Genomic DNA, 23,329 nt, shown 5'->3' with positions numbered 1-23,329 from the left:
AGAGGTGGACAGGTGTCGCATCGCTCTCGCCGTCACTTGTTACCACGAATCGTACTTAACGTAGTTTTCTGCAAGCGTCAGCGTAGCGTCAGTCGAGCTAAGTCGGGCCAAGTCGCATAAGAGGAGCAACAAAATGCGCATTTCCGGTACCGGGAATCGAACCCCGGCCTCCTGGGTGAGAGCCAGGTACCCCAGCCACTTTTTTTTTTTTTTATTTTTTTTTTTTAACGCGTCGGACCAGAGTGTCAATTGCTCACATCGAATAAGAAGTTCATTTGATATTGACGGCGAGCTTTTTGCGCTGACTCAGCCACTGACGTGCGATCAGTTTGCACAAAACGCTAGGGCTCGTCCGGGATTTGAACCCGGGACCTCCTGCACCCAAAGCAGGAATCATACCCCTAGACCAACGAGCCACCTGGCTGGAGCAGTCAAGTTAATCCCAAGTAGTGCGCCTCACAGGGAACACAAACTTTCACGTGAATTCGCAAGATAAACGCTTTCTGCAGGCAGCACTCACCACTGATGAGAAGAATATTAAAGGCAACGAATAAAAAGCGAAATAACTGCATCGAGCACTGCTTATGAACAGCCGGCAGTGCCTCAGTTTCGGTATGTGGTTTCTCAGGGTTAAGAGAAGGCGAATGCACTAAACAAAAGAACATCGGGAAACCAAGCACCAACTCATAACGAAAAGATTGCACAATATACTGCAAGCAAAATTTCCAGAAGACGGATACTGAAGACGCCGCAGACAAAAGAATTATTCTATGCAGTAACGAATATCTAGGAAGCGTGAATTGCATGTGCTGCTCCACCACACAACTTCTTTTGATACTGTTTTACTTATTCTAAATTTTCATTACCTCATCGTCTCTAGAATACTGTGCGGTTATCACCTGGTTTCCAACAGCGATAGTAGTAAGTAAATCGACTACAAAGTCTTTCAAAGTAGGTCAGACACAAAAAAAAAATCGGAGCTGCGTGTAGCTCATGTCATTCTGCTTTCAATCGTGAATCTCCGGCTGGGAGTAGTGGCGTACTTCTGTAATCCAAGCTTCTGGGAGGCCGTTGTGTGGGAGAGATCTGGAAACAACTACAGATTCGACCGTTCCACGAGCTCAGGAACGGCCGCGATGCCTTCATCGAGCTCTGCAGATCGACAGATGATAGTGTGGAAATTTCGGCAAGCGGTGGCTAAGGGTTAAGAGAAGCCAAACGCACTAAACACAAGAAAGTCGGGAAACCGAAGCACACAACTCATAACGAAAAGATTGCGGAATGCAGTGCGAAAGCAAAACTTCGAGAAGACCAACTCTGAAGCCATCGGCGAGCTAGGAATTATTCCGCACAAGAAGCGATCATGTAGGAAGAGCGAGCCGAAGCTGTCGCTCGACCACACAATAAATTTTTGCTTAATCCCAATTTGCAGTACCGGTTCGACACTAGAATACTGCGCCTTGGTTCTTCCAAAAGCGATAGTAATAAGCACGTCCACTGCAGTGTCATTTGGGGTAGTGAGTCAGACATGGGGAGGATATGAGGCGGGTGGAATATGCAACGGCAGGGGCATTGCAGGGCGGCCGCCGACTCCTTGGGCTGTGGCGCGCCGGTGCCGGCGGCGGCCTGGCTGGGCTGCTGGTGCCTCCATGTAGAGCTGCCGCCGAGCCCAGGCACCGTGCCGCTAACGAAGCGATTGCCTTTGGTGACATCTTTTGCAATAACGACTGCGCGAATCGACGGTATCTCGTAAGGAAGGAAAGAGCAGCAGCTGCCGCCGAGCCCAGGCGCCGTGCCTAACACGCAGAAGGTCCCCGGCTCGATTGCGGGCGGAAACCCGTTTTCGTCGCACTCAGCAAGACACTTGCTACGATCTCTACTGTGACCATTTAAATCAACTTCAAACGTTCCATCAGCAGGGTGCACATGGCTCAAATGAAACATGAAACGGTTTCAGAACTGGTTGTCGGATTTTAGCGCTGACTTGGAGGCCTGGAAATGCGCGAAACAGCCGCCGCCATGCGATTTGTTACCGCACCGTTGTACAAAACGCAAGGGCTCGTCCGGGATTTGAACCCGGGACCTCCTGCACCCGAAGCAGGAATCATACCCCTAGACCAACGAGCCTATTCGTTCCGAAAACGCACTGCATGTGAATGACGCCACCTTTGATGGTCTCACCATGTAGGGCTGCAGCTCAGCCAGCGTTCTCCCTGTCTGTCGCGGTTGGATTGTTTCCATCGACGTCTTTTACTACAGGAACTTCACGAATCGGAGGGAGCTCGTAGCCGATGCCCTTGCTAACACAGAAGACAAACTGTTGCTATTACGAGTCTCCGGGTGGTACATGAAAAGAACCGTCGTTTCCGTGGTGTAGCGGTTATCACGTCTGCTTTACACGCAGAAGGTCCCCGGTTCGATCCCGGGCGGGAACACAACAATTTTAATCTATATTTCGGATTTCATTTCCGAGATGACCTGACGTCCGCGTATGCAGAGACAAGCAATGTCGTATGCTAGACGGATAGGGCGTCATTTTACGGTCAAATACTGTTGCTCTCTTATTGCACCGGTATTTGGTAACTGAGAACGCCCCTAGCTCCATTATGGCTGGCAAAATTTATAATCCGGTTCTTCAGGGCTACTTCAAGTGCGCTTGCTACTGGCTTTCCTGAGCTCACCCTACTCGCCTTGTCACAGCTCTGTCAAAGTGTGATGCTAACTAATAATGAGAAACTCTTAGCCACGCTCAATCTTACATGCCACCCCTTGGTTGTTGCCGTCGCTAGTAAGATGAGGGTAGACTGTCGCACAATTAAGCTGAATCTCCACTCACGGTGCACATATCCCGCAAAGACAACCTTGTTTTCCGTTGCATGCAAAATTACCGTCTGCTTTTCTACCGAATTCCACCTACGTACTTTACTGGTGCCGCATTCTTGTTATATCCACGTGCTATAACAGGCGTCTACTCTTCATTGAGGAGCTGCAACCGGGGCTGAGTTCCACCTACTCTTCAGCACGGTCAAAATGGCAGGGCTCGTCCGGGATTTGAACCCGGGACCTCCTGCACCCAAAGCAGGAATCATACCCCCTTTTTTTTTTTTTTTTTTAATTTTTTTTCGTTTTTAGATTGGGAAATTGCATCTGCTACCACCTGTACCCGAAACCTTCGTAATCGCCTTCACGCGTCGGACCAGAGTGTCAATTGCTCACGTCGAATAAGAAATTCGTTTGATATTGACGGCGAGCTTTTTGCGCTGACTCAGCCACTGACGTGCGATCAGTTTGCACAAAACGCGAGGGCTCGTCCGGGATTTGAACCCGGGACCTCCTGCACCCTAAGCAGGAATTATACCCATTTTTTTTTTTTTTTTTTTTTTTTTTGAACCTGTCTCCGCTGTTAGGACACTAAGCAGTGTGGTTAGCTGCATTCAGCCCCCGTGGCAATGTCTTGCAGTCCTCCAGCTTTGTTGACCACAGTTAGGTGCCTCGATAAGAGGTGGACAGGTGTCGCATCGCTCTCGCCGTCACTTGTTACCACGAATCGTACTTAACGTAGTTTTCTGCAAGCGTCAGCGTAGCGTCAGTCGAGCTAAGTCGGGCCAAGTCGCATAAGAGGAGCAACAAAATGCGCATTTCCGGTACCGGGAATCGAACCCCGGCCTCCTGGGTGAGAGCCAGGTACCCCAGCCACTTTTTTTTTTTTTTATTTTTTTTTTTTAACGCGTCGGACCAGAGTGTCAATTGCTCACATCGAATAAGAAGTTCATTTGATATTGACGGCGAGCTTTTTGCGCTGACTCAGCCACTGACGTGCGATCAGTTTGCACAAAACGCTAGGGCTCGTCCGGGATTTGAACCCGGGACCTCCTGCACCCAAAGCAGGAATCATACCCCTAGACCAACGAGCCACCTGGCTGGAGCAGTCAAGTTAATCCCAAGTAGTGCGCCTCACAGGGAACACAAACTTTCACGTGAATTCGCAAGATAAACGCTTTCTGCAGGCAGCACTCACCACTGATGAGAAGAATATTAAAGGCAACGAATAAAAAGCGAAATAACTGCATCGAGCACTGCTTATGAACAGCCGGCAGTGCCTCAGTTTCGGTATGTGGTTTCTCAGGGTTAAGAGAAGGCGAATGCACTAAACAAAAGAACATCGGGAAACCAAGCACCAACTCATAACGAAAAGATTGCACAATATACTGCAAGCAAAATTTCCAGAAGACGGATACTGAAGACGCCGCAGACAAAAGAATTATTCTATGCAGTAACGAATATCTAGGAAGCGTGAATTGCATGTGCTGCTCCACCACACAACTTCTTTTGATACTGTTTTACTTATTCTAAATTTTCATTACCTCATCGTCTCTAGAATACTGTGCGGTTATCACCTGGTTTCCAACAGCGATAGTAGTAAGTAAATCGACTACAAAGTCTTTCAAAGTAGGTCAGACACAAAAAAAAAATCGGAGCTGCGTGTAGCTCATGTCATTCTGCTTTCAATCGTGAATCTCCGGCTGGGAGTAGTGGCGTACTTCTGTAATCCAAGCTTCTGGGAGGCCGTTGTGTGGGAGAGATCTGGAAACAACTACAGATTCGACCGTTCCACGAGCTCAGGAACGGCCGCGATGCCTTCATCGAGCTCTGCAGATCGACAGATGATAGTGTGGAAATTTCGGCAAGCGGTGGCTAAGGGTTAAGAGAAGCCAAACGCACTAAACACAAGAAAGTCGGGAAACCGAAGCACACAACTCATAACGAAAAGATTGCGGAATGCAGTGCGAAAGCAAAACTTCGAGAAGACCAACTCTGAAGCCATCGGCGAGCTAGGAATTATTCCGCACAAGAAGCGATCATGTAGGAAGAGCGAGCCGAAGCTGTCGCTCGACCACACAATAAATTTTTGCTTAATCCCAATTTGCAGTACCGGTTCGACACTAGAATACTGCGCCTTGGTTCTTCCAAAAGCGATAGTAATAAGCACGTCCACTGCAGTGTCATTTGGGGTAGTGAGTCAGACATGGGGAGGATATGAGGCGGGTGGAATATGCAACGGCAGGGGCATTGCAGGGCGGCCGCCGACTCCTTGGGCTGTGGCGCGCCGGTGCCGGCGGCGGCCTGGCTGGGCTGCTGGTGCCTCCATGTAGAGCTGCCGCCGAGCCCAGGCACCGTGCCGCTAACGAAGCGATTGCCTTTGGTGACATCTTTTGCAATAACGACTGCGCGAATCGACGGTATCTCGTAAGGAAGGAAAGAGCAGCAGCTGCCGCCGAGCCCAGGCGCCGTGCCTAACACGCAGAAGGTCCCCGGCTCGATTGCGGGCGGAAACCCGTTTTCGTCGCACTCAGCAAGACACTTGCTACGATCTCTACTGTGACCATTTAAATCAACTTCAAACGTTCCATCAGCAGGGTGCACATGGCTCAAATGAAACATGAAACGGTTTCAGAACTGGTTGTCGGATTTTAGCGCTGACTTGGAGGCCTGGAAATGCGCGAAACAGCCGCCGCCATGCGATTTGTTACCGCACCGTTGTACAAAACGCAAGGGCTCGTCCGGGATTTGAACCCGGGACCTCCTGCACCCGAAGCAGGAATCATACCCCTAGACCAACGAGCCTATTCGTTCCGAAAACGCACTGCATGTGAATGACGCCACCTTTGATGGTCTCACCATGTAGGGCTGCAGCTCAGCCAGCGTTCTCCCTGTCTGTCGCGGTTGGATTGTTTCCATCGACGTCTTTTACTACAGGAACTTCACGAATCGGAGGGAGCTCGTAGCCGATGCCCTTGCTAACACAGAAGACAAACTGTTGCTATTACGAGTCTCCGGGTGGTACATGAAAAGAACCGTCGTTTCCGTGGTGTAGCGGTTATCACGTCTGCTTTACACGCAGAAGGTCCCCGGTTCGATCCCGGGCGGGAACACAACAATTTTAATCTATATTTCGGATTTCATTTCCGAGATGACCTGACGTCCGCGTATGCAGAGACAAGCAATGTCGTATGCTAGACGGATAGGGCGTCATTTTACGGTCAAATACTGTTGCTCTCTTATTGCACCGGTATTTGGTAACTGAGAACGCCCCTAGCTCCATTATGGCTGGCAAAATTTATAATCCGGTTCTTCAGGGCTACTTCAAGTGCGCTTGCTACTGGCTTTCCTGAGCTCACCCTACTCGCCTTGTCACAGCTCTGTCAAAGTGTGATGCTAACTAATAATGAGAAACTCTTAGCCACGCTCAATCTTACATGCCACCCCTTGGTTGTTGCCGTCGCTAGTAAGATGAGGGTAGACTGTCGCACAATTAAGCTGAATCTCCACTCACGGTGCACATATCCCGCAAAGACAACCTTGTTTTCCGTTGCATGCAAAATTACCGTCTGCTTTTCTACCGAATTCCACCTACGTACTTTACTGGTGCCGCATTCTTGTTATATCCACGTGCTATAACAGGCGTCTACTCTTCATTGAGGAGCTGCAACCGGGGCTGAGTTCCACCTACTCTTCAGCACGGTCAAAATGGCAGGGCTCGTCCGGGATTTGAACCCGGGACCTCCTGCACCCAAAGCAGGAATCATACCCCCTTTTTTTTTTTTTTTTTTAATTTTTTTTCGTTTTTAGATTGGGAAATTGCATCTGCTACCACCTGTACCCGAAACCTTCGTAATCGCCTTCACGCGTCGGACCAGAGTGTCAATTGCTCACGTCGAATAAGAAATTCGTTTGATATTGACGGCGAGCTTTTTGCGCTGACTCAGCCACTGACGTGCGATCAGTTTGCACAAAACGCGAGGGCTCGTCCGGGATTTGAACCCGGGACCTCCTGCACCCTAAGCAGGAATTATACCCATTTTTTTTTTTTTTTTTTTTTTTTTTTTTTGAACCTGTCTCCGCTGTTAGGACACTAAGCAGTGTGGTTAGCTGCATTCAGCCCCCGTGGCAATGTCTTGCAGTCCTCCAGCTTTGTTGACCACAGTTAGGTGCCTCGATAAGAGGTGGACAGGTGTCGCATCGCTCTCGCCGTCACTTGTTACCACGAATCGTACTTAACGTAGTTTTCTGCAAGCGTCAGCGTAGCGTCAGTCGAGCTAAGTCGGGCCAAGTCGCATAAGAGGAGCAACAAAATGCGCATTTCCGGTACCGGGAATCGAACCCCGGCCTCCTGGGTGAGAGCCAGGTACCCCAGCCACTTTTTTTTTTTTTTTTTTTTTTTTTTTTAACGCGTCGGACCAGAGTGTCAATTGCTCACATCGAATAAGAAGTTCATTTGATATTGACGGCGAGCTTTTTGCGCTGACTCAGCCACTGACGTGCGATCAGTTTGCACAAAACGCTAGGGCTCGTCCGGGATTTGAACCCGGGACCTCCTGCACCCAAAGCAGGAATCATACCCCTAGACCAACGAGCCACCTGGCTGGAGCAGTCAAGTTAATCCCAAGTAGTGCGCCTCACAGGGAACACAAACTTTCACGTGAATTCGCAAGATAAACGCTTTCTGCAGGCAGCACTCACCACTGATGAGAAGAATATTAAAGGCAACGAATAAAAAGCGAAATAACTGCATCGAGCACTGCTTATGAACAGCCGGCAGTGCCTCAGTTTCGGTATGTGGTTTCTCAGGGTTAAGAGAAGGCGAATGCACTAAACAAAAGAACATCGGGAAACCAAGCACCAACTCATAACGAAAAGATTGCACAATATACTGCAAGCAAAATTTCCAGAAGACGGATACTGAAGACGCCGCAGACAAAAGAATTATTCTATGCAGTAACGAATATCTAGGAAGCGTGAATTGCATGTGCTGCTCCACCACACAACTTCTTTTGATACTGTTTTACTTATTCTAAATTTTCATTACCTCATCGTCTCTAGAATACTGTGCGGTTATCACCTGGTTTCCAACAGCGATAGTAGTAAGTAAATCGACTACAAAGTCTTTCAAAGTAGGTCAGACACAAAAAAAAAAATCGGAGCTGCGTGTAGCTCATGTCATTCTGCTTTCAATCGTGAATCTCCGGCTGGGAGTAGTGGCGTACTTCTGTAATCCAAGCTTCTGGGAGGCCGTTGTGTGGGAGAGATCTGGAAACAACTACAGATTCGACCGTTCCACGAGCTCAGGAACGGCCGCGATGCCTTCATCGAGCTCTGCAGATCGACAGATGATAGTGTGGAAATTTCGGCAAGCGGTGGCTAAGGGTTAAGAGAAGCCAAACGCACTAAACACAAGAAAGTCGGGAAACCGAAGCACACAACTCATAACGAAAAGATTGCGGAATGCAGTGCGAAAGCAAAACTTCGAGAAGACCAACTCTGAAGCCATCGGCGAGCTAGGAATTATTCCGCACAAGAAGCGATCATGTAGGAAGAGCGAGCCGAAGCTGTCGCTCGACCACACAATAAATTTTTGCTTAATCCCAATTTGCAGTACCGGTTCGACACTAGAATACTGCGCCTTGGTTCTTCCAAAAGCGATAGTAATAAGCACGTCCACTGCAGTGTCATTTGGGGTAGTGAGTCAGACATGGGTAGGATATGAGGCGGGTGGAATATGCAACGGCAGGGGCATTGCAGGGCGGCCGCCGACTCCTTGGGCTGTGGCGCGCCGGTGCCGGCGGCGGCCTGGCTGGGCTGCTGGTGCCTCCATGTAGAGCTGCCGCCGAGCCCAGGCACCGTGCCGCTAACGAAGCGATTGCCTTTGGTGACATCTTTTGCAATAACGACTGCGCGAATCGACGGTATCTCGTAAGGAAGGAAAGAGCAGCAGCTGCCGCCGAGCCCAGGCGCCGTGCCTAACACGCAGAAGGTCCCCGGCTCGATTGCGGGCGGAAACCCGTTTTCGTCGCACTCAGCAAGACACTTGCTACGATCTCTACTGTGACCATTTAAATCAACTTCAAACGTTCCATCAGCAGGGTGCACATGGCTCAAATGAAACATGAAACGGTTTCAGAACTGGTTGTCGGATTTTAGCGCTGACTTGGAGGCCTGGAAATGCGCGAAACAGCCGCCGCCATGCGATTTGTTACCGCACCGTTGTACAAAACGCAAGGGCTCGTCCGGGATTTGAACCCGGGACCTCCTGCACCCGAAGCAGGAATCATACCCCTAGACCAACGAGCCTATTCGTTCCGAAAACGCACTGCATGTGAATGACGCCACCTTTGATGGTCTCACCATGTAGGGCTGCAGCTCAGCCAGCGTTCTCCCTGTCTGTCGCGGTTGGATTGTTTCCATCGACGTCTTTTACTACAGGAACTTCACGAATCGGAGGGAGCTCGTAGCCGATGCCCTTGCTAACACAGAAGACAAACTGTTGCTATTACGAGTCTCCGGGTGGTACATGAAAAGAACCGTCGTTTCCGTGGTGTAGCGGTTATCACGTCTGCTTTACACGCAGAAGGTCCCCGGTTCGATCCCGGGCGGGAACACAACAATTTTAATCTATATTTCGGATTTCATTTCCGAGATGACCTGACGTCCGCGTATGCAGAGACAAGCAATGTCGTATGCTAGACGGATAGGGCGTCATTTTACGGTCAAATACTGTTGCTCTCTTATTGCACCGGTATTTGGTAACTGAGAACGCCCCTAGCTCCATTATGGCTGGCAAAATTTATAATCCGGTTCTTCAGGGCTACTTCAAGTGCGCTTGCTACTGGCTTTCCTGAGCTCACCCTACTCGCCTTGTCACAGCTCTGTCAAAGTGTGATGCTAACTAATAATGAGAAACTCTTAGCCACGCTCAATCTTACATGCCACCCCTTGGTTGTTGCCGTCGCTAGTAAGATGAGGGTAGACTGTCGCACAATTAAGCTGAATCTCCACTCACGGTGCACATATCCCGCAAAGACAACCTTGTTTTCCGTTGCATGCAAAATTACCGTCTGCTTTTCTACCGAATTCCACCTACGTACTTTACTGGTGCCGCATTCTTGTTATATCCACGTGCTATAACAGGCGTCTACTCTTCATTGAGGAGCTGCAACCGGGGCTGAGTTCCACCTACTCTTCAGCACGGTCAAAATGGCAGGGCTCGTCCGGGATTTGAACCCGGGACCTCCTGCACCCAAAGCAGGAATCATACCCCCTTTTTTTTTTTTTTTTTTTAATTTTTTTTCGTTTTTAGATTGGGAAATTGCATCTGCTACCACCTGTACCCGAAACCTTCGTAATCGCCTTCACGCGTCGGACCAGAGTGTCAATTGCTCACGTCGAATAAGAAATTCGTTTGATATTGACGGCGAGCTTTTTGCGCTGACTCAGCCACTGACGTGCGATCAGTTTGCACAAAACGCGAGGGCTCGTCCGGGATTTGAACCCGGGACCTCCTGCACCCTAAGCAGGAATTATACCCATTTTTTTTTTTTTTTTTTTTTTTTTTGAACCTGTCTCCGCTGTTAGGACACTAAGCAGTGTGGTTAGCTGCATTCAGCCCCCGTGGCAATGTCTTGCAGTCCTCCAGCTTTGTTGACCACAGTTAGGTGCCTCGATAAGAGGTGGACAGGTGTCGCATCGCTCTCGCCGTCACTTGTTACCACGAATCGTACTTAACGTAGTTTTCTGCAAGCGTCAGCGTAGCGTCAGTCGAGCTAAGTCGGGCCAAGTCGCATAAGAGGAGCAACAAAATGCGCATTTCCGGTACCGGGAATCGAACCCCGGCCTCCTGGGTGAGAGCCAGGTACCCCAGCCACTTTTTTTTTTTTTTTTTTTTTTTTTTTTAACGCGTCGGACCAGAGTGTCAATTGCTCACATCGAATAAGAAGTTCATTTGATATTGACGGCGAGCTTTTTGCGCTGACTCAGCCACTGACGTGCGATCAGTTTGCACAAAACGCTAGGGCTCGTCCGGGATTTGAACCCGGGACCTCCTGCACCCAAAGCAGGAATCATACCCCTAGACCAACGAGCCACCTGGCTGGAGCAGTCAAGTTAATCCCAAGTAGTGCGCCTCACAGGGAACACAAACTTTCACGTGAATTCGCAAGATAAACGCTTTCTGCAGGCAGCACTCACCACTGATGAGAAGAATATTAAAGGCAACGAATAAAAAGCGAAATAACTGCATCGAGCACTGCTTATGAACAGCCGGCAGTGCCTCAGTTTCGGTATGTGGTTTCTCAGGGTTAAGAGAAGGCGAATGCACTAAACAAAAGAACATCGGGAAACCAAGCACCAACTCATAACGAAAAGATTGCACAATATACTGCAAGCAAAATTTCCAGAAGACGGATACTGAAGACGCCGCAGACAAAAGAATTATTCTATGCAGTAACGAATATCTAGGAAGCGTGAATTGCATGTGCTGCTCCACCACACAACTTCTTTTGATACTGTTTTACTTATTCTAAATTTTCATTACCTCATCGTCTCTAGAATACTGTGCGGTTATCACCTGGTTTCCAACAGCGATAGTAGTAAGTAAATCGACTACAAAGTCTTTCAAAGTAGGTCAGACACAAAAAAAAAAATCGGAGCTGCGTGTAGCTCATGTCATTCTGCTTTCAATCGTGAATCTCCGGCTGGGAGTAGTGGCGTACTTCTGTAATCCAAGCTTCTGGGAGGCCGTTGTGTGGGAGAGATCTGGAAACAACTACAGATTCGACCGTTCCACGAGCTCAGGAACGGCCGCGATGCCTTCATCGAGCTCTGCAGATCGACAGATGATAGTGTGGAAATTTCGGCAAGCGGTGGCTAAGGGTTAAGAGAAGCCAAACGCACTAAACACAAGAAAGTCGGGAAACCGAAGCACACAACTCATAACGAAAAGATTGCGGAATGCAGTGCGAAAGCAAAACTTCGAGAAGACCAACTCTGAAGCCATCGGCGAGCTAGGAATTATTCCGCACAAGAAGCGATCATGTAGGAAGAGCGAGCCGAAGCTGTCGCTCGACCACACAATAAATTTTTGCTTAATCCCAATTTGCAGTACCGGTTCGACACTAGAATACTGCGCCTTGGTTCTTCCAAAAGCGATAGTAATAAGCACGTCCACTGCAGTGTCATTTGGGGTAGTGAGTCAGACATGGGGAGGATATGAGGCGGGTGGAATATGCAACGGCAGGGGCATTGCAGGGCGGCCGCCGACTCCTTGGGCTGTGGCGCGCCGGTGCCGGCGGCGGCCTGGCTGGGCTGCTGGTGCCTCCATGTAGAGCTGCCGCCGAGCCCAGGCACCGTGCCGCTAACGAAGCGATTGCCTTTGGTGACATCTTTTGCAATAACGACTGCGCGAATCGACGGTATCTCGTAAGGAAGGAAAGAGCAGCAGCTGCCGCCGAGCCCAGGCGCCGTGCCTAACACGCAGAAGGTCCCCGGCTCGATTGCGGGCGGAAACCCGTTTTCGTCGCACTCAGCAAGACACTTGCTACGATCTCTACTGTGACCATTTAAATCAACTTCAAACGTTCCATCAGCAGGGTGCACATGGCTCAAATGAAACATGAAACGGTTTCAGAACTGGTTGTCGGATTTTAGCGCTGACTTGGAGGCCTGGAAATGCGCGAAACAGCCGCCGCCATGCGATTTGTTACCGCACCGTTGTACAAAACGCAAGGGCTCGTCCGGGATTTGAACCCGGGACCTCCTGCACCCGAAGCAGGAATCATACCCCTAGACCAACGAGCCTATTCGTTCCGAAAACGCACTGCATGTGAATGACGCCACCTTTGATGGTCTCACCATGTAGGGCTGCAGCTCAGCCAGCGTTCTCCCTGTCTGTCGCGGTTGGATTGTTTCCATCGACGTCTTTTACTACAGGAACTTCACGAATCGGAGGGAGCTCGTAGCCGATGCCCTTGCTAACACAGAAGACAAACTGTTGCTATTACGAGTCTCCGGGTGGTACATGAAAAGAACCGTCGTTTCCGTGGTGTAGCGGTTATCACGTCTGCTTTACACGCAGAAGGTCCCCGGTTCGATCCCGGGCGGGAACACAACAATTTTAATCTATATTTCGGATTTCATTTCCGAGATGACCTGACGTCCGCGTATGCAGAGACAAGCAATGTCGTATGCTAGACGGATAGGGCGTCATTTTACGGTCAAATACTGTTGCTCTCTTATTGCACCGGTATTTGGTAACTGAGAACGCCCCTAGCTCCATTATGGCTGGCAAAATTTATAATCCGGTTCTTCAGGGCTACTTCAAGTGCGCTTGCTACTGGCTTTCCTGAGCTCACCCTACTCGCCTTGTCACAGCTCTGTCAAAGTGTGATGCTAACTAATAATGAGAAACTCTTAGCCACGCTCAATCTTACATGCCACCCCTTGGTTGTTGCCGTCGCTAGTAAGATGAGGGTAGACTGTCGCACAATTAAGCTGAATCTCCACTCACGGTGCACATATCCCGCAAAGACAACCTTGTTTTCCGTTGCATGCAAAATTACCGTCTGCTTTTCTACCGAATTCCACCTACGTACTTTACTGGTGCCGCATTCTTGTTATATCCACGTGCTATAACAGGCGTCTACTCTTCATTGAGGAGCTGCAACCGGGGCTGAGTTCCACCTACTCTTCAGCACGGTCAAAATGGCAGGGCTCGTCCGGGATTTGAACCCGGGACCTCCTGCACCCAAAGCAGGAATCATACCCCCTTTTTTTTTTTTTTTTTTTTTTAATTTTTTTTCGTTTTTAGATTGGGAAATTGCATCTGCTACCACCTGTACCCGAAACCTTCGTAATCGCCTTCACGCGTCGGACCAGAGTGTCAATTGCTCACGTCGAATAAGAAATTCGTTTGATATTGACGGCGAGCTTTTTGCGCTGACTCAGCCACTGACGTGCGATCAGTTTGCACAAAACGCGAGGGCTCGTCCGGGATTTGAACCCGGGACCTCCTGCACCCTAAGCAGGAATTATACCCATTTTTTTTTTTTTTTTTTTTTTTTTTGAACCTGTCTCCGCTGTTAGGACACTAAGCAGTGTGGTTAGCTGCATTCAGCCCCCGTGGCAATGTCTTGCAGTCCTCCAGCTTTGTTGACCACAGTTAGGTGCCTCGATAAGAGGTGGACAGGTGTCGCATCGCTCTCGCCGTCACTTGTTACCACGAATCGTACTTAACGTAGTTTTCTGCAAGCGTCAGCGTAGCGTCAGTCGAGCTAAGTCGGGCCAAGTCGCATAAGAGGAGCAACAAAATGCGCATTTCCGGTACCGGGAATCGAACCCCGGCCTCCTGGGTGAGAGCCAGGTACCCCAGCCACTTTTTTTTTTTTTATTTTTTTTTTTTTAACGCGTCGGACCAGAGTGTCAATTGCTCACATCGAATAAGAAGTTCATTTGATATTGACGGCGAGCTTTTTGCGCTGACTCAGCCACTGACGTGCGATCAGTTTGCACAAAACGCTAGGGCTCGTCCGGGATTTGAACCCGGGACCTCCTGCACCCAAAGCAGGAATCATACCCCTAGACCAACGAGCCACCTGGCTGGAGCAGTCAAGTTAATCCCAAGTAGTGCGCCTCACAGGGAACACAAACTTTCACGTGAATTCGCAAGATAAACGCTTTCTGCAGGCAGCACTCACCACTGATGAGAAGAATATTAAAGGCAACGAATAAAAAGCGAAATAACTGCATCGAGCACTGCTTATGAACAGCCGGCAGTGCCTCAGTTTCGGTATGTGGTTTCTCAGGGTTAAGAGAAGGCGAATGCACTAAACAAAAGAACATCGGGAAACCAAGCACCAACTCATAACGAAAAGATTGCACAATATACTGCAAGCAAAATTTCCAGAAGACGGATACTGAAGACGCCGCAGACAAAAGAATTATTCTATGCAGTAACGAATATCTAGGAAGCGTGAATTGCATGTGCTGCTCCACCACACAACTTCTTTTGATACTGTTTTACTTATTCTAAATTTTCATTACCTCATCGTCTCTAGAATACTGTGCGGTTATCACCTGGTTTCCAACAGCGATAGTAGTAAGTAAATCGACTACAAAGTCTTTCAAAGTAGGTCAGACACAAAAAAAAAAAATCGGAGCTGCGTGTAGCTCATGTCATTCTGCTTTCAATCGTGAATCTCCGGCTGGGAGTAGTGGCGTACTTCTGTAATCCAAGCTTCTGGGAGGCCGTTGTGTGGGAGAGATCTGGAAACAACTACAGATTCGACCGTTCCACGAGCTCAGGAACGGCCGCGATGCCTTCATCGAGCTCTGCAGATCGACAGATGATAGTGTGGAAATTTCGGCAAGCGGTGGCTAAGGGTTAAGAGAAGCCAAACGCACTAAACACAAGAAAGTCGGGAAACCGAAGCACACAACTCATAACGAAAAGATTGCGGAATGCAGTGCGAAAGCAAAACTTCGAGAAGACCAACTCTGAAGCCATCGGCGAGCTAGGAATTATTCCGCACAAGAAGCGATCATGTAGGAAGAGCGAGCCGAAGCTGTCGCTCGACCACACAATAAATTTTTGCTTAATCCCAATTTGCAGTACCGGTTCGACACTAGAATACTGCGCCTTGGTTCTTCCAAAAGCGATAGTAATAAGCACGTCCACTGCAGTGTCATTTGGGGTAGTGAGTCAGACATGGGGAGGATATGAGGCGGGTGGAATATGCAACGGCAGGGGCATTGCAGGGCGGCCGCCGACTCCTTGGGCTGTGGCGCGCCGGTGCCGGCGGCGGCCTGGCTGGGCTGCTGGTGCCTCCATGTAGAGCTGCCGCCGAGCCCAGGCACCGTGCCGCTAACGAAGCGATTGCCTTTGGTGACATCTTTTGCAATAACGACTGCGCGAATCGACGGTATCTCGTAAGGAAGGAAAGAGCAGCAGCTGCCGCCGAGCCCAGGCGCCGTGCCTAACACGCAGAAGGTCCCCGGCTCGATTGCGGGCGGAAACCCGTTTTCGTCGCACTCAGCAAGACACTTGCTACGATCTCTACTGTGACCATTTAAATCAACTTCAAACGTTCCATCAGCAGGGTGCACATGGCTCAAATGAAACATGAAACGGTTTCAGAACTGGTTGTCGGATTTTAGCGCTGACTTGGAGGCCTGGAAATGCGCGAAACAGCCGCCGCCATGCGATTTGTTACCGCACCGTTGTACAAAACGCAAGGGCTCGTCCGGGATTTGAACCCGGGACCTCCTGCACCCGAAGCAGGAATCATACCCCTAGACCAACGAGCCTATTCGTTCCGAAAACGCACTGCATGTGAATGACGCCACCTTTGATGGTCTCACCATGTAGGGCTGCAGCTCAGCCAGCGTTCTCCCTGTCTGTCGCGGTTGGATTGTTTCCATCGACGTCTTTTACTACAGGAACTTCACGAATCGGAGGGAGCTCGTAGCCGATGCCCTTGCTAACACAGAAGACAAACTGTTGCTATTACGAGTCTCCGGGTGGTACATGAAAAGAACCGTCGTTTCCGTGGTGTAGCGGTTATCACGTCTGCTTTACACGCAGAAGGTCCCCGGTTCGATCCCGGGCGGGAACACAACAATTTTAATCTATATTTCGGATTTCATTTCCGAGATGACCTGACGTCCGCGTATGCAGAGACAAGCAATGTCGTATGCTAGACGGATAGGGCGTCATTTTACGGTCAAATACTGTTGCTCTCTTATTGCACCGGTATTTGGTAACTGAGAACGCCCCTAGCTCCATTATGGCTGGCAAAATTTATAATCCGGTTCTTCAGGGCTACTTCAAGTGCGCTTGCTACTGGCTTTCCTGAGCTCACCCTACTCGCCTTGTCACAGCTCTGTCAAAGTGTGATGCTAACTAATAATGAGAAACTCTTAGCCACGCTCAATCTTACATGCCACCCCTTGGTTGTTGCCGTCGCTAGTAAGATGAGGGTAGACTGTCGCACAATTAAGCTGAATCTCCACTCACGGTGCACATATCCCGCAAAGACAACCTTGTTTTCCGTTGCATGCAAAATTACCGTCTGCTTTTCTACCGAATTCCACCTACGTACTTTACTGGTGCCGCATTCTTGTTATATCCACGTGCTATAACAGGCGTCTACTCTTCATTGAGGAGCTGCAACCGGGGCTGAGTTCCACCTACTCTTCAGCACGGTCAAAATGGCAGGGCTCGTCCGGGATTTGAACCCGGGACCTCCTGCACCCAAAGCAGGAATCATACCCCCTTTTTTTTTTTTTTTTTTTTTTAATTTTTTTTCGTTTTTAGATTGGGAAATTGCATCTGCTACCACCTGTACCCGAAACCTTCGTAATCGCCTTCACGCGTCGGACCAGAGTGTCAATTGCTCACGTCGAATAAGAAATTCGTTTGATATTGACGGCGAGCTTTTTGCGCTGACTCAGCCACTGACGTGCGATCAGTTTGCACAAAACGCGAGGGCTCGTCCGGGATTTGAACCCGGGACCTCCTGCACCCTAAGCAGGAATTATACCCATTTTTTTTTTTTTTTTTTTTTTTTTTGAACCTGTCTCCGCTGTTAGGACACTAAGCAGTGTGGTTAGCTGCATTCAGCCCCCGTGGCAATGTCTTGCAGTCCTCCAGCTTTGTTGACCACAGTTAGGTGCCTCGATAAGAGGTGGACAGGTGTCGCATCGCTCTCGCCGTCACTTGTTACCACGAATCGTACTTAACGTAGTTTTCTGCAAGCGTCAGCGTAGCGTCAGTCGAGCTAAGTCGGGCCAAGTCGCATAAGAGGAGCAACAAAATGCGCATTTCCGGTACCGGGAATCGAACCCCGGCCTCCTGGGTGAGAGCCAGGTACCCCAGCCACTTTTTTTTTTTTTTTTTTTTTTTTTTTTTTAACGCGTCGGACCAGAGTGTCAATTGCTCACATCGAATAAGAAGTTCATTTGATATTGACGGCGAGCTTTTTGCGCTGACTCAGCCACTGACGTGCGATCAGTTTGCACAAAACGCTAGGGCTCGTCCGGGATTTGAACCCGGGACCTCCTGCACCCAAAGCAGGAATCATACCCCTAGACCAACGAGCCACCTGGCTGGAGCAGTCAAGTTAATCCCAAGTAGTGCGCCTCACAGGGAACACAAACTTTCACGTGAATTCGCAAGATAAACGCTTTCTGCAGGCAGCACTCACCACTGATGAGAAGAATATTAAAGGCAACGAATAAAAAGCGAAATAACTGCATCGAGCACTGCTTATGAACAGCCGGCAGTGCCTCAGTTTCGGTATGTGGTTTCTCAGGGTTAAGAGAAGGCGAATGCACTAAACAAAAGAACATCGGGAAACCAAGCACCAACTCATAACGAAAAGATTGCACAATATACTGCAAGCAAAATTTCCAGAAGACGGATACTGAAGACGCCGCAGACAAAAGAATTATTCTATGCAGTAACGAATATCTAGGAAGCGTGAATTGCATGTGCTGCTCCACCACACAACTTCTTTTGATACTGTTTTACTTATTCTAAATTTTCATTACCTCATCGTCTCTAGAATACTGTGCGGTTATCACCTGGTTTCCAACAGCGATAGTAGTAAGTAAATCGACTACAAAGTCTTTCAAAGTAGGTCAGACACAAAAAAAAAATCGGAGCTGCGTGTAGCTCATGTCATTCTGCTTTCAATCGTGAATCTCCGGCTGGGAGTAGTGGCGTACTTCTGTAATCCAAGCTTCTGGGAGGCCGTTGTGTGGGAGAGATCTGGAAACAACTACAGATTCGACCGTTCCACGAGCTCAGGAACGGCCGCGATGCCTTCATCGAGCTCTGCAGATCGACAGATGATAGTGTGGAAATTTCGGCAAGCGGTGGCTAAGGGTTAAGAGAAGCCAAACGCACTAAACACAAGAAAGTCGGGAAACCGAAGCACACAACTCATAACGAAAAGATTGCGGAATGCAGTGCGAAAGCAAAACTTCGAGAAGACCAACTCTGAAGCCATCGGCGAGCTAGGAATTATTCCGCACAAGAAGCGATCATGTAGGAAGAGCGAGCCGAAGCTGTCGCTCGACCACACAATAAATTTTTGCTTAATCCCAATTTGCAGTACCGGTTCGACACTAGAATACTGCGCCTTGGTTCTTCCAAAAGCGATAGTAATAAGCACGTCCACTGCAGTGTCATTTGGGGTAGTGAGTCAGACATGGGGAGGATATGAGGCGGGTGGAATATGCAACGGCAGGGGCATTGCAGGGCGGCCGCCGACTCCTTGGGCTGTGGCGCGCCGGTGCCGGCGGCGGCCTGGCTGGGCTGCTGGTGCCTCCATGTAGAGCTGCCGCCGAGCCCAGGCACCGTGCCGCTAACGAAGCGATTGCCTTTGGTGACATCTTTTGCAATAACGACTGCGCGAATCGACGGTATCTCGTAAGGAAGGAAAGAGCAGCAGCTGCCGCCGAGCCCAGGCGCCGTGCCTAACACGCAGAAGGTCCCCGGCTCGATTGCGGGCGGAAACCCGTTTTCGTCGCACTCAGCAAGACACTTGCTACGATCTCTACTGTGACCATTTAAATCAACTTCAAACGTTCCATCAGCAGGGTGCACATGGCTCAAATGAAACATGAAACGGTTTCAGAACTGGTTGTCGGATTTTAGCGCTGACTTGGAGGCCTGGAAATGCGCGAAACAGCCGCCGCCATGCGATTTGTTACCGCACCGTTGTACAAAACGCAAGGGCTCGTCCGGGATTTGAACCCGGGACCTCCTGCACCCGAAGCAGGAATCATACCCCTAGACCAACGAGCCTATTCGTTCCGAAAACGCACTGCATGTGAATGACGCCACCTTTGATGGTCTCACCATGTAGGGCTGCAGCTCAGCCAGCGTTCTCCCTGTCTGTCGCGGTTGGATTGTTTCCATCGACGTCTTTTACTACAGGAACTTCACGAATCGGAGGGAGCTCGTAGCCGATGCCCTTGCTAACACAGAAGACAAACTGTTGCTATTACGAGTCTCCGGGTGGTACATGAAAAGAACCGTCGTTTCCGTGGTGTAGCGGTTATCACCTCTGCTTTACACGCAGAAGGTCCCCGGTTCGATCCCGGGCGGGAACACAACAATTTTAATCTATATTTCGGATTTCATTTCCGAGATGACCTGACGTCCGCGTATGCAGAGACAAGCAATGTCGTATGCTAGACGGATAGGGCGTCATTTTACGGTCAAATACTGTTGCTCTCTTATTGCACCGGTATTTGGTAACTGAGAACGCCCCTAGCTCCATTATGGCTGGCAAAATTTATAATCCGGTTCTTCAGGGCTACTTCAAGTGCGCTTGCTACTGGCTTTCCTGAGCTCACCCTACTCGCCTTGTCACAGCTCTGTCAAAGTGTGATGCTAACTAATAATGAGAAACTCTTAGCCACGCTCAATCTTACATGCCACCCCTTGGTTGTTGCCGTCGCTAGTAAGATGAGGGTAGACTGTCGCACAATTAAGCTGAATCTCCACTCACGGTGCACATATCCCGCAAAGACAACCTTGTTTTCCGTTGCATGCAAAATTACCGTCTGCTTTTCTACCGAATTCCACCTACGTACTTTACTGGTGCCGCATTCTTGTTATATCCACGTGCTATAACAGGCGTCTACTCTTCATTGAGGAGCTGCAACCGGGGCTGAGTTCCACCTACTCTTCAGCACGGTCAAAATGGCAGGGCTCGTCCGGGATTTGAACCCGGGACCTCCTGCACCCAAAGCAGGAATCATACCCCCTTTTTTTTTTTTTTTTTTTTTTAATTTTTTTTCGTTTTTAGATTGGGAAATTGCATCTGCTACCACCTGTACCCGAAACCTTCGTAATCGCCTTCACGCGTCGGACCAGAGTGTCAATTGCTCACGTCGAATAAGAAATTCGTTTGATATTGACGGCGAGCTTTTTGCGCTGACTCAGCCACTGACGTGCGATCAGTTTGCACAAAACGCGAGGGCTCGTCCGGGATTTGAACCCGGGACCTCCTGCACCCTAAGCAGGAATTATACCCATTTTTTTTTTTTTTTTTTTTTTTGAACCTGTCTCCGCTGTTAGGACACTAAGCAGTGTGGTTAGCTGCATTCAGCCCCCGTGGCAATGTCTTGCAGTCCTCCAGCTTTGTTGACCACAGTTAGGTGCCTCGATAAGAGGTGGACAGGTGTCGCATCGCTCTCGCCGTCACTTGTTACCACGAATCGTACTTAACGTAGTTTTCTGCAAGCGTCAGCGTAGCGTCAGTCGAGCTAAGTCGGGCCAAGTCGCATAAGAGGAGCAACAAAATGCGCATTTCCGGTACCGGGAATCGAACCCCGGCCTCCTGGGTGAGAGCCAGGTACCCCAGCCACTTTTTTTTTTTTTTTTTTTTTTTTTTTTTTAACGCGTCGGACCAGAGTGTCAATTGCTCACATCGAATAAGAAGTTCATTTGATATTGACGGCGAGCTTTTTGCGCTGACTCAGCCACTGACGTGCGATCAGTTTGCACAAAACGCTAGGGCTCGTCCGGGATTTGAACCCGGGACCTCCTGCACCCAAAGCAGGAATCATACCCCTAGACCAACGAGCCACCTGGCTGGAGCAGTCAAGTTAATCCCAAGTAGTGCGCCTCACAGGGAACACAAACTTTCACGTGAATTCGCAAGATAAACGCTTTCTGCAGGCAGCACTCACCACTGATGAGAAGAATATTAAAGGCAACGAATAAAAAGCGAAATAACTGCATCGAGCACTGCTTATGAACAGCCGGCAGTGCCTCAGTTTCGGTATGTGGTTTCTCAGGGTTAAGAGAAGGCGAATGCACTAAACAAAAGAACATCGGGAAACCAAGCACCAACTCATAACGAAAAGATTGCACAATATACTGCAAGCAAAATTTCCAGAAGACGGATACTGAAGACGCCGCAGACAAAAGAATTATTCTATGCAGTAACGAATATCTAGGAAGCGTGAATTGCATGTGCTGCTCCACCACACAACTTCTTTTGATACTGTTTTACTTATTCTAAATTTTCATTACCTCATCGTCTCTAGAATACTGTGCGGTTATCACCTGGTTTCCAACAGCGATAGTAGTAAGTAAATCGACTACAAAGTCTTTCAAAGTAGGTCAGACACAAAAAAAAAATCGGAGCTGCGTGTAGCTCATGTCATTCTGCTTTCAATCGTGAATCTCCGGCTGGGAGTAGTGGCGTACTTCTGTAATCCAAGCTTCTGGGAGGCCGTTGTGTGGGAGAGATCTGGAAACAACTACAGATTCGACCGTTCCACGAGCTCAGGAACGGCCGCGATGCCTTCATCGAGCTCTGCAGATCGACAGATGATAGTGTGGAAATTTCGGCAAGCGGTGGCTAAGGGTTAAGAGAAGCCAAACGCACTAAACACAAGAAAGTCGGGAAACCGAAGCACACAACTCATAACGAAAAGATTGCGGAATGCAGTGCGAAAGCAAAACTTCGAGAAGACCAACTCTGAAGCCATCGGCGAGCTAGGAATTATTCCGCACAAGAAGCGATCATGTAGGAAGAGCGAGCCGAAGCTGTCGCTCGACCACACAATAAATTTTTGCTTAATCCCAATTTGCAGTACCGGTTCGACACTAGAATACTGCGCCTTGGTTCTTCCAAAAGCGATAGTAATAAGCACGTCCACTGCAGTGTCATTTGGGGTAGTGAGTCAGACATGGGGAGGATATGAGGCGGGTGGAATATGCAACGGCAGGGGCATTGCAGGGCGGCCGCCGACTCCTTGGGCTGTGGCGCGCCGGTGCCGGCGGCGGCCTGGCTGGGCTGCTGGTGCCTCCATGTAGAGCTGCCGCCGAGCCCAGGCACCGTGCCGCTAACGAAGCGATTGCCTTTGGTGACATCTTTTGCAATAACGACTGCGCGAATCGACGGTATCTCGTAAGGAAGGAAAGAGCAGCAGCTGCCGCCGAGCCCAGGCGCCGTGCCTAACACGCAGAAGGTCCCCGGCTCGATTGCGGGCGGAAACCCGTTTTCGTCGCACTCAGCAAGACACTTGCTACGATCTCTACTGTGACCATTTAAATCAACTTCAAACGTTCCATCAGCAGGGTGCACATGGCTCAAATGAAACATGAAACGGTTTCAGAACTGGTTGTCGGATTTTAGCGCTGACTTGGAGGCCTGGAAATGCGCGAAACAGCCGCCGCCATGCGATTTGTTACCGCACCGTTGTACAAAACGCAAGGGCTCGTCCGGGATTTGAACCCGGGACCTCCTGCACCCGAAGCAGGAATCATACCCCTAGACCAACGAGCCTATTCGTTCCGAAAACGCACTGCATGTGAATGACGCCACCTTTGATGGTCTCACCATGTAGGGCTGCAGCTCAGCCAGCGTTCTCCCTGTCTGTCGCGGTTGGATTGTTTTCATCGACGTCTTTTACTGCAGGAACTTCACGAATCGGAGGGAGCTCGTAGCCGATGCCCTTGCTAACACAGAAGACA

General features: G+C 49.5%; 20 non-coding genes across 20 annotated transcripts; 6 read left to right on the top strand and 14 right to left on the bottom strand.

Moving 5' to 3' along the window:
- Nucleotides 1–344: 344 nt before the first annotated feature.
- Nucleotides 345–416, bottom strand: Trnap-ugg. The gene has a single exon. It is a non-coding gene; the product is annotated as a tRNA-Pro (tRNA).
- A 1,639-nt stretch (nt 417–2,055) lies between these two features.
- Nucleotides 2,056–2,127, bottom strand: Trnap-cgg. The gene has a single exon. It is a non-coding gene; the product is annotated as a tRNA-Pro (tRNA).
- A 235-nt stretch (nt 2,128–2,362) lies between these two features.
- Trnav-uac lies at nt 2,363–2,435 on the top strand. The gene has a single exon. It is a non-coding gene; the product is annotated as a tRNA-Val (tRNA).
- A 1,407-nt stretch (nt 2,436–3,842) lies between these two features.
- On the bottom strand, nt 3,843–3,914 carry Trnap-ugg. Its single transcript has one exon. It is a non-coding gene; the product is annotated as a tRNA-Pro (tRNA).
- A 1,639-nt stretch (nt 3,915–5,553) lies between these two features.
- On the bottom strand, nt 5,554–5,625 carry Trnap-cgg. The gene has a single exon. It is a non-coding gene; the product is annotated as a tRNA-Pro (tRNA).
- Nucleotides 5,626–5,860: 235 nt separating this feature from the next.
- Trnav-uac lies at nt 5,861–5,933 on the top strand. Its single transcript has one exon. It is a non-coding gene; the product is annotated as a tRNA-Val (tRNA).
- A 1,412-nt stretch (nt 5,934–7,345) lies between these two features.
- Nucleotides 7,346–7,417, bottom strand: Trnap-ugg. Its single transcript has one exon. It is a non-coding gene; the product is annotated as a tRNA-Pro (tRNA).
- A 1,640-nt stretch (nt 7,418–9,057) lies between these two features.
- Nucleotides 9,058–9,129, bottom strand: Trnap-cgg. The gene has a single exon. It is a non-coding gene; the product is annotated as a tRNA-Pro (tRNA).
- Nucleotides 9,130–9,364: 235 nt separating this feature from the next.
- On the top strand, nt 9,365–9,437 carry Trnav-uac. Its single transcript has one exon. It is a non-coding gene; the product is annotated as a tRNA-Val (tRNA).
- Nucleotides 9,438–10,846: 1,409 nt separating this feature from the next.
- Trnap-ugg lies at nt 10,847–10,918 on the bottom strand. The gene has a single exon. It is a non-coding gene; the product is annotated as a tRNA-Pro (tRNA).
- A 1,640-nt stretch (nt 10,919–12,558) lies between these two features.
- On the bottom strand, nt 12,559–12,630 carry Trnap-cgg. The gene has a single exon. It is a non-coding gene; the product is annotated as a tRNA-Pro (tRNA).
- A 235-nt stretch (nt 12,631–12,865) lies between these two features.
- Nucleotides 12,866–12,938, top strand: Trnav-uac. The gene has a single exon. It is a non-coding gene; the product is annotated as a tRNA-Val (tRNA).
- Nucleotides 12,939–14,349: 1,411 nt separating this feature from the next.
- Trnap-ugg lies at nt 14,350–14,421 on the bottom strand. The gene has a single exon. It is a non-coding gene; the product is annotated as a tRNA-Pro (tRNA).
- A 1,641-nt stretch (nt 14,422–16,062) lies between these two features.
- Nucleotides 16,063–16,134, bottom strand: Trnap-cgg. Its single transcript has one exon. It is a non-coding gene; the product is annotated as a tRNA-Pro (tRNA).
- Nucleotides 16,135–16,369: 235 nt separating this feature from the next.
- Nucleotides 16,370–16,442, top strand: Trnav-uac. The gene has a single exon. It is a non-coding gene; the product is annotated as a tRNA-Val (tRNA).
- A 1,414-nt stretch (nt 16,443–17,856) lies between these two features.
- Nucleotides 17,857–17,928, bottom strand: Trnap-ugg. Its single transcript has one exon. It is a non-coding gene; the product is annotated as a tRNA-Pro (tRNA).
- Nucleotides 17,929–19,567: 1,639 nt separating this feature from the next.
- Nucleotides 19,568–19,639, bottom strand: Trnap-cgg. Its single transcript has one exon. It is a non-coding gene; the product is annotated as a tRNA-Pro (tRNA).
- Nucleotides 19,640–19,874: 235 nt separating this feature from the next.
- Trnav-uac lies at nt 19,875–19,947 on the top strand. The gene has a single exon. It is a non-coding gene; the product is annotated as a tRNA-Val (tRNA).
- Nucleotides 19,948–21,358: 1,411 nt separating this feature from the next.
- Trnap-ugg lies at nt 21,359–21,430 on the bottom strand. The gene has a single exon. It is a non-coding gene; the product is annotated as a tRNA-Pro (tRNA).
- Nucleotides 21,431–23,069: 1,639 nt separating this feature from the next.
- Trnap-cgg lies at nt 23,070–23,141 on the bottom strand. Its single transcript has one exon. It is a non-coding gene; the product is annotated as a tRNA-Pro (tRNA).
- Between the last annotated feature and the right edge of the window lie 188 nt (nt 23,142–23,329).

This window comes from Schistocerca piceifrons, unplaced genomic scaffold, assembly GCF_021461385.2.
Source record: "Schistocerca piceifrons isolate TAMUIC-IGC-003096 unplaced genomic scaffold, iqSchPice1.1 HiC_scaffold_526, whole genome shotgun sequence".
NCBI classification, from domain to species: domain Eukaryota; kingdom Metazoa; phylum Arthropoda; class Insecta; order Orthoptera; family Acrididae; genus Schistocerca; species Schistocerca piceifrons.
Note: the sequence above shows the minus strand (reverse complement) of the source record. Positions and strands in the feature narration are given on the sequence as shown.